Source organism: Talpa europaea (assembly GCF_964194135.1).
Source record: "Talpa europaea genome assembly, chromosome: 4".
Classification (NCBI taxonomy): domain Eukaryota; kingdom Metazoa; phylum Chordata; class Mammalia; order Eulipotyphla; family Talpidae; genus Talpa; species Talpa europaea.
This window is the reverse complement of record NC_140070.1, coordinates 106,303,385-106,313,131: the sequence shown is the minus strand read 5'-3', so window position 1 is coordinate 106,313,131 and position 9,747 is coordinate 106,303,385.

Here is a 9,747-nt window from a genome sequence, read left to right as displayed (position 1 = left end):
TTTCTCACCTAGTGTTTTTTTGCTCAGCTATTGCTACCTTAAACCTCACACAACTTATTAAATGTGTCTGTTTCTCCAGGGCTTGTTGAGAGTGACAGGGTCTGAGTGTTTCCAACCTCTGATGAAATTAGCCCTTCTTTAAGACTCTCCCAGATTCTTTCCTTGGTTACTGTCCAAATACCTGTTATCTTTGAAGTGAGGTTCCCTTGGAGCCCCTATTATTTTCTTCAACTAGCTGTCCTTATTCATAGCACTTTATTCTCTAGGTATTGTTTGAAGAACAATTTGAAACTCAAAAGGAAAAGATCGCGTTTAAATTCTTTTTCTCCTTGGAGGCTCCTCACAGATGCCTAAGTTTACCTACCCTCTTTCTTAGCTGCTTTCCAGTCAAGCTTGTAAACAAAAAATAATGTGCAAGTAAATATACTAAAAAGTTCTTTTACACATTTCTTCCATAATATTGGGTATCTATGGAATCCAAAAGGAACAGCCCTACAACGGTTCCTTCTAGCAAAAGAAAACATTTCTCTTCACCAGACACCCTGCTACGTGTGATTTCCTATCAGGTGTCTCCCCCCACCCCTCCCCTCGGAACCCGCTCCTGCTCAACTAGTACTCAGTTGATTCCTAGGGATCATTTTCTGATTAGTCAACCTGGGTCAGAAATAACACGAAGAAAGAGGGTTTGGGGCCAGTTACAGGTTTTCACAGGGTTTTGCCTGGTTGGAGGGACGTGAATTCTTTTTACTTCACCAAGTAGGGAAAAGCTGGAGCCATGGGGTCTTTGACGGAATGTGTCACGGCCATCCACATTATGAATATCCTGGTACGAGTGCCTGGCACTGTGCCAGGCACTGGGGGTAGAGCCGGAACAGGACGTACTGGTCAGCAGGAGAGGCACCAAGCCTGGAGCCTAGCAAAAAGGGAACTGCCGGGTTAACACTTCTCGATCCCTTTGCCAGTGACCACGCGTTACAGTTCACTTTGCATTTCACTACGAGGATACGTCTTCAATGCACACTCCAGTTCCAGATGGAGCCCGATCTTGCGTCGTTCCATTTCCTATCACTGACGTTTTCTGCTCACTCTATCCCCGAGACCTCTGTGGAAGCGGAACTACTGTGTCACGGGGCCACGGTTTTCAGGGGGAAATCGTGGCGGGATTGACAAGAAAGAGGGCAGTAGGCGGGACTTCCGGCCCGCTGTTCCGTCAGCTGCCTTTCCCGGGCGTCTCCCCGCAACCCACTCAACTTCGCCTGTCGGTGACGCGGCGCCCGGCAGAAATCCGAACAGACGGGGGCCTGGGAAGCGTGAGCTGCAGGTGAGGACCGGGTGCGTGCATATCCTTGTGCGACTCTGTTTGAGAGGTGAACTGTGGGGGCGGGACCGCGAGGTGACTGGCTGGAGAGTGGGTCAGTGATACTGAGGGGAGTGTGAGGCGGAGACTGCGAGGCTACTGTGACCCACGGGCTGTGACAACGAGGGGACTGTGACCGAGATGCATCTGTTTGCGAGGGGCCTGCGACCCAGGGTCAGTGACTGCAAAGGGAGCCCCTGACCCCGGAGAACCCGAGGCAGAGGCTCCACGGGGACTCCAACGGGGAAGTATGAGGCAGTGACTACAAGGGGACTGTGGCCAAGGGCCAGTGACTCGGAGGAGACGGATCGATGGATAATGACCGTGTGGGGACTCTGACCTAAGGCAACATGAAACGGCAACTGCAGGAGACTCTGACCAAGGAGCAATGACTTTGAGGAGAAGAATGTGGTAACAGTGACTGGACATGGTACTGTAGGCTTGTGTTTGGACACAGGGTATGATTTAGTGGCCATGAGTGGAAAAAGTAGGTCTTTAAGTCAAGAGAACACTGGCCTGGGATTTACCTGCCAGACCTGAATTTAATTTTATGGGCAGACTTCTTGTGGTTGAGAAACGTATCTTACCACTTATCTTCATTGAAAGGGAGTTTGCACTAGATTAGTTGCTACAACTATGGGTTCCATCCTATTGGGTTGTGAAATCCATTTTATGTTTGACACCGGATGAAATAAAAAAAAATAGTATAGAAAATTTCAGTTCACACAAGTAAGGGTAAGGATAAGTAAGCATTGCTTCATGAAACTTGTTTCAGTTATGTATGTATGAGATCCTGAAGTAAAATGGCTTTCATATATTTTAAAATGTAAATGAAAAACATTGGACCAGATTATTTCTGAGTTTTCTTTCAGGTCTGAAATGCCATGACTTTATGACCAGTGAACTGTTTGGAAGTACAAAGATGCAGTTGGGAAGACTGGATCTATGACTGGTGCACAGGCTTAGCTAGAAAAGGTTTCCAGAGTGTAAGTGAGGTGATTAGTTATGAGAATTGAAACTCAGGATTTCATCTGGGAGAATCAGAACTTAAATTGAAATGGAGACAGCGATATTTATAGAGGCAGTTAGGATATAGGAGTTTGTGATAGGAAAATCTGCTAGGAATATCTGTTGAGGAAGGGGAGGTTTTGAGGATGGTAGGAACATGGCGTGGGAAGGGAATTAAAGATAGAGGCAGGAAACATTTTGCCAAGAATAAAACGGGAGTAGGAAGCTACAAACTTCAGGGTCTTTTCAATCTGATTCTGCAAGTACAGAGAATTGTTAGTAAAAGGTATTAGTTGAGAATGAGATTTAGCACAGTAAAGATTTTGGCTATCACAGAGAAGAAAGGATGATGTTGGAATTGTAAACAATGGTGACTAGAATTCCACATGGGAAGGACTTTAATGTATTTAACTATCAAGTTCAGTGATTTGTGTACTGGAGACCGTGACTGGCATATGGGGAATGAAACCCTGCTGTGGATAATTCAGATGTTTTAGTTGTTTATGAAGACTGTTAGTGATGCAGATGAAAGGAACTAAAGTGAGTTCACTACCTCCTCATCTCTTAACAGCCCTTTGTAGAGGTGCTGCTGACTTTGCCACCCAATATTTTAAAAGAAATATCTAATAGGAGAAGTTTGAGGTCATTTTAGCTGATAAACATAATAGTTAACTCCAAATCCTACATACACAAACACTTTGTGATGGGAAGAGAGCATTCAGAAAGATTCTTGAACGGGAGTGAATTGAGAATAGTCTTTGTTTAGCTAAAAATGAATTGTTAGACCTTTTTCTAGAACATTAAATGTTTACTTGGCTTAAGTTCTATATATCTAAAAGGAACTACTCAAGAATTTATTTTCTAGAATAGAATATATGCTTCAAGTTAACTGACTCCAAGAGAGGACATTTAGGCTTGGGGACTGCAGCACTGCCTCTGGGGTCCTTTGTGTTAGCTGAATGAAATGATTCTTTTTGACATACCCTACTTTGCAAATTCCCTTAGAAAGCCAGAATAATGGCCTGACTGATAAAGAATAACTTTATTCTTCCCTCACCCTGTGATTTCTCTTCCCATAAATTGGTGAGGTTTTGATTTTTTTTGTGGGGGGGGCCCTTCTCTTTGGATATGTGATCTCTTAAGGAGAATGATCTACTCAGAGTCTTGGATTCTGAAGTCTCATGTTACTTTATCTGATGTTAACACTGACTCACTCTGTAACTATGAAAGGAATTACTGCTTTCTCTTGTTTTAGAGTTTCTAACTATGGCAGAGGTAACTGTTCTTCTGGCCAAATAGCTGTTTAATATTCTGAAATATATGCATACTCATCAAATTTTATGTATAGTCTCATGGAGTTTGTAAACTACTTGACCTCATTTATGATTCCCAATAGATCATATTTCCCCTAGGGAGCTGAATAAACTCTCTTTGTTATAAACTCTGATGAGAATTTGTGAATATTATAGAAAATGCAAGCACAATAATTTGCTTTTGGTATTAATGATAGGTAATGATAAAATATCTAGTTGTAATAGTAATTTCCTTCCTCATACCTTTACAAATATTTGCATAACTCAAATCTAGAGCCAGATCTTCTGACTTGTCTACTAATAGAGATAATTTTACCTTCTGAATCAAATAGAAATAGGTACCTCTTATACCAAGTGTGTGTTACCCTAAAATAGATTGGAAATAAATTTGTCTAAAAGACATTACTTTGGGGGCCTCCCTGGTGGTGCAAGGGGTTAAGCACCGCACTATGAAGCAATCCACAGCCTCTGCAGCACGAGTCTGATCCCCAGCCTGCCAGGGAGCAACCCACATGGCGCAGCGGACCTCTTCTGTCTTGCCCGCTGCTCCCCTCAGCAGTGTATTTTGGCCAGTCTGGTGAATCCTCTTATCCCCCGCATCTCTGGCCTGTACCCCAGCTCTTGTATGCATAAATAAATAACTCTTTAAAAAAAAAGGCATTACTTTGGGGGTTTTTATTAGCTTAATTTACTATAATTTAATTATTGATACTATTGGTTTGCAACACTGTATTTTATAGGTTTCACTTCTCTTCAGATTTATTGGGGATTTTTTTCAGTTAGACCTCAATCATCTTTGGACTATGGAAGTTCCTTGTTGCTTAAGATGTGACTGCTTTTACATCTTTTATGGTATTGTGTCAGTTACTTAGAAAAACTGTGACTTAGGAAGGAGAGAGTGAGGCGATCAGGCCTCTCCTGCTACTTAACTGCTCAAAGAATGACTTACTAGCACTTCCCCTTTCCTAAGAATAAACTTTTCTGTTTCTAGTGTTAAACTTCTCCTTTCACAGTATTCCTGTCACTTGAATACCTGGACATGTGTCTGAAATTTTTATTTGTTTTGTTAATTGCTTTATGAATGATTTGTGGCAAAATTTAAATGCCCCTGCTGCAACTCAGCATATCCAGGGAGTATACATTTTTGCATACTCTATTTTGCTGTGTATGCCAGAGTTCTACTCCAGAAGAGAAAAAAAAAAAAAACAACTGGGCCTCAAATATATCTATTTAGTACAGCATTACATTTATTTATATACATTGCCTCATTAATATAAATAATTGAATTGCCTGTGTTTTACTATTTGCAAAAGAGATAGATAGTGAGATATATCGCAGTCATTTTTTCTCCCTTTCTTTTGGTTACTTTCTTGTTGAAAGTTGAAATTTATATTAGTTTGAAGCTTTGTGTTTGGACTAGAATGACTGCCAATGAGCCAGAGAACCCATGGATATGCTAGGTTGTTATAGCACGATCATAACTATTTGCAAACCACTTTTGAAATTAGAGCTGCTATAAGTAGTGGCACATGGTCTTTGCTCTGTACTGGAGAACAAAATGAGTGTAAGGCACGTAATAGAAAACAGAAGTAGTTTTAACTGTCTATAGAGAATTACCTTAGATCTGATTGTTTGTTTATTGGTCTTTAGATCTGATTGTTTATTGGTCCAAGAGTAGAGGTTTTAACCTATGGACTCTTTCGGAAGTGTGGTAAAACCTTGTGGACTTGCTTTTTGGAATAAAGTTTTTATATGGAAGAAAAGAAAAATGTAGAATTACAAAGGAAATAAATTACATCGAAATACAGTTATCAAAATAGTTTTAAAATGTGGCCTAGCACTGTCTGTGCTTTTTATTACGATAAATAATGTTTACGGTATCAATGGATCTTGTAACTATAATAATTTAAAAATGAAGATGGGTTGAAACATCTCAAGATATATAACTCATATAATAGGATGTGAAAATATCTGTGATTTCTATTGATGACAAAGTATTTTTTCTACTAAATCTACTGCTTTATATTCCTAATTGAGGGAAAAGATGAATTTGCTGGAGATTAGTAAAAATAAACATTTTTTGGATCCAAATCCCAAATTCCCTGAATTTATCATAGAACCTGTCTTAGAAATTTAAGTTCCATAGCCTACTCTTTTTTTTTTTTTAAGATTTATTTATTTATGCATACAAGAGCTGGGGTACAGGCCAGAGATGCTGGGGGTGACAGGATTCACCAGAGACAAAGTGAGGAACAGAACAGGCAGACTGACTGAAATACACTGCTGAGGGGAGCAGCGGGTGAGACAGGAGAGGTCTGCTGCGCCATATGGGTTGCTCCCTGGCAGGCCGGGGATTGGGGAATCGAACTCCTGCTGCAGAGGTGGTGGATTGCTTCATGGTGTGGTGCATAACCCCTTGCGCCTCTAGGGAGGCCCCCATAGCCTACTCTTAAGAAAGAAATCTTAACACAGGATTTACTCAGTGAATCTTTTATCAGAATATGTAGAGTATATGTAATAGCATATGTGGCAGAACAAAATCCTTCAATTGTAAGTACTGTAAGTGTTCCTTGTGATTTTAAGATAAGCTCTTTCTTAAAATATTCTCATGTATGGCCAGGCCCCTGCATAAACTATTTAATTTTAGGGCTAACCAAGAGTCTGGCAGAGTGAGTGCCCCACTCAATGTCTTCGAATAAAGGTTTCCCTGAATAAGAGGGAAGAGATTAAGTTTAAAGCTAAGTTCTTCAATGTGGCATTTTACTGGCCTCTAATACTAAGGAGTAACATTGAGCTCTCATCTAAAATTAATCTGTCAGACAATTATAAACCAGAGACACACTGCAGGGGAGGAGGAGGGAAAGGGGTGAGAGGGAGGGAGGGAGGAGCACAAGGGACTGTGGTGACAGTGCACGGGTGCCTTGGGGAAGGAAATTCTATGGGGACTCAATCTGAGGGGGTGGGGGGAAGCAAATATTGTCTAAAAATGTAAAAAATGATAAGTGTTAAAATAAAAAATAAAATAAAAATCAAAAACAAAACAAAAAAACAAAAAACAAAACCAAAAAAAATAAATAAAATTAATCTGTCTGTGCAGGTCAGGTGCAGTTCACCTTTACATTTAGAATTTCCCAAGTCAAGCATTCTTTTGACTGATTTTGTATAGTATGACAATATATACAGATTAGTAACATAAAATGCTGTAATCCTGTACCAGAAAGTTATGATACAGTTTATTGAAATAATCCCATTCCTAGTACAATCCTTCACTTTAGAGCTATTTGCATAAGATAAGTAGAACTAGGAATCAAATGACAGCCAAAACTAAGCCTATCTTCCTCTAGGGTAATAATTGGCAAACTTTTTCTGAAAGAAACAAATAGTAAATACTAGACTTTGCAGATCATACAGTCTCTTTTGCAGTTACTCATTACTGCAGTTGTAGTATAAAAGCAGTTGTAGATACTACTTAGATACTACTTAGTGAATAGGCATGGCTGTGTTCCAATAACACTTTAATTTCGAAAACAGGCAGGGGGCTATTTTTGGTCTGTAGGCTAGGTAGAGTTTGCTGACCTTTGATCTAGGAAGTTTGCTGGTACTTGCATCCAATCCCTCCACCCCACTATCAGTTAGCCATATCCTCCCTCAAGTTTCAAAGGCCTTTTCACCGTGGTGATGTGACTATACATCGGAGGGAAGACATAAATGTACAGCATGTGATGTGTTTAATGCCAAGAATATTGGATGCACTTTAACCTAGGAGTTTTCAGAATGTTCCTCAATACCGCTTTATTAAGCTTCACAAAGATAAAACCAAGTGAAGATCCCAAATATGAATTATACTTGCTCACTCAGCTTTGGCACCGGGCATTGGTAAGCCAGTAGAAATCATCGAGCATAAAATTTTATTGAAAAAGATAATGGAGGCCCAAAGATGAGGGAAGCAGGGTTAGAATACAAAGGAAAAATTCATGTCTTCTCTTTCTGCACCTCACTACTCTAAAGGAATTGCAAAACTTAAGAAGCAGAGTCCACCTCTTTCACCTTGTGGTTCTTACTACATCGACTAGCATTAAGGGGGTAGAACAGAGGGGAATAGATGGACTTGTAGGAGCTTTCACTTAACACAGAGGCATATGCATGCCAGTGCCAGCTTTTTTCTCTTTCAGGAAATTCGTATTGGCAAAACACTTGATTTATCCTAGTATCTCCTCCCTGCCGCTCCTCTCTTGTCACAGTTTCACTTCTCTGTACTTCCTTAGTGGCAAAGTTGACACATCCAAACAGGCATCTATTGGAACATTGAAGAACAGGTGTATGGGGAGTGTGTATGGGGAGGTGAGTCAGCAGAAACTGAGCCAGATTTTGTGAATCTGAGTAAAAATCACAGGCACAGATACTACATTTTGCATCTGGAAAGCAATTTGGAGACATTTACTAATGCACTTAATAGGGTGATGATGATAGCTGTGATGTGGGCAGTTTGTCCATATTTAGAATCTGTACGTGAAAGGGAAATTTGAGTGACTAAGACAAGATGACTTATTTTGGGACTTAATAGGTGGCAGTATAGGAAAGATCATTTCTTACAAACTGTATTCTGCCTGCCAGCACCCTTTGTCTCCCCTTTGTTATAGCTGCTTTTGAAAAAGAAACTTTTGGAGGATAAACTGCTAAGGAAACAGGAAGTTTTGGCCTACCCTGTAGGGCTCATGAGGGAGGGTCTGTATTCTCTCTCCAACTATTGGTACTTTCATTCTTACTTATCCTGGCTTAAATTAATGAGGGTCTTGTGCTGGAAGCCAGGATCTAACTGCACAAAGTTTTAGGCAATTTCCTGCTCTCCAGTCTGCTTTTGATCTTGTGCTGAACAGTATCTTCCCAACCCCATGAACCTCTGGACAAACAGATACTAAGGTAACCTGTGTGTATGTGTTTTTTCCCTCTTGAATGTAGATATTTAAAACCTCCTTTTCCAGAGCCATCACTGCACCCTTACTTGAATGGTGTTGGTTGATTAGAGAGGTGGAGAGTTTGGGAAGTATTATTTCTCATTGTTGGAGGGCTACAAAATGGGCATTGTGACTGTTGGAAAGGTGCTGGTGTGGTTTTAGATATAGGTCAGCTTCATATAATGAAGTAAAGATATACTGACTATCTTCGGTATGCCCGCATCCTCCCATATACCCTTTCTCAGTACCAAAGTTGTGTCCTAACTGGGATCTGATATCTTTTGAAACTTTAGGGAAACTGGGGGTAATATTTTCCCTGTGTTTTTTTTTTTTTAAAGAGAAAAATAACAAAAATCAATTAACAATAACATGTTTACCTCCTGTCTACTTGGGAGAAACCCAGTAAAACTAAGTAACTCAGGTAGCTTCATGAGAACAGCTGATTTTAAATGTGATAGTGTTGGGATGGGTGAGCTGTCACATACTTTATATATTGCCCACTTTTACCTTAAAAGTATACTTTTTATAATAGTAATCATGGAGGGGACAATATAACAAGATCTTTTTGGATATAGGGATTACACAGAATACAGGCTTTAAGGCTGATGATGACAGCTACCACTAAATAACAGCTGATATTTACAAGCACTTACTGTGTGCCAGGCTCTGACCTAAAGCTTTGCATGGATTATCTAATTTAAATCTCATTTGTTAGAGGAGGCAATAAGGCGTGGAGAGATTAAGGAATTTGTCCCAATTCTCAGGGCTAGTAAATGGTAGAGACAGGATTCATACATAGGTAATCTGATTTTGGAGTCTGACTTCCCCAGCACTATACACTGCTGATGGAGTAAAGTTAAAGATTTTTTACATTTCCCAAAATGGATCATGGATAAAAAGTATTGAGAAACACTGCCTTACACATTTGATTAGAGATGTTAATGTGAGGCATATGGAGAATTTTGTGAAAGAATGTAAGCACTTGACTGAAATATAGGTAAAATGTATTATTATTATTATTATTATTATTTACCAGAGAGGTTTGTGATGTGTTAATAATGGCTGCCTTGTTTCTTTCTATATTATGACTTTTACTTATGCTTTAAATAGCTAG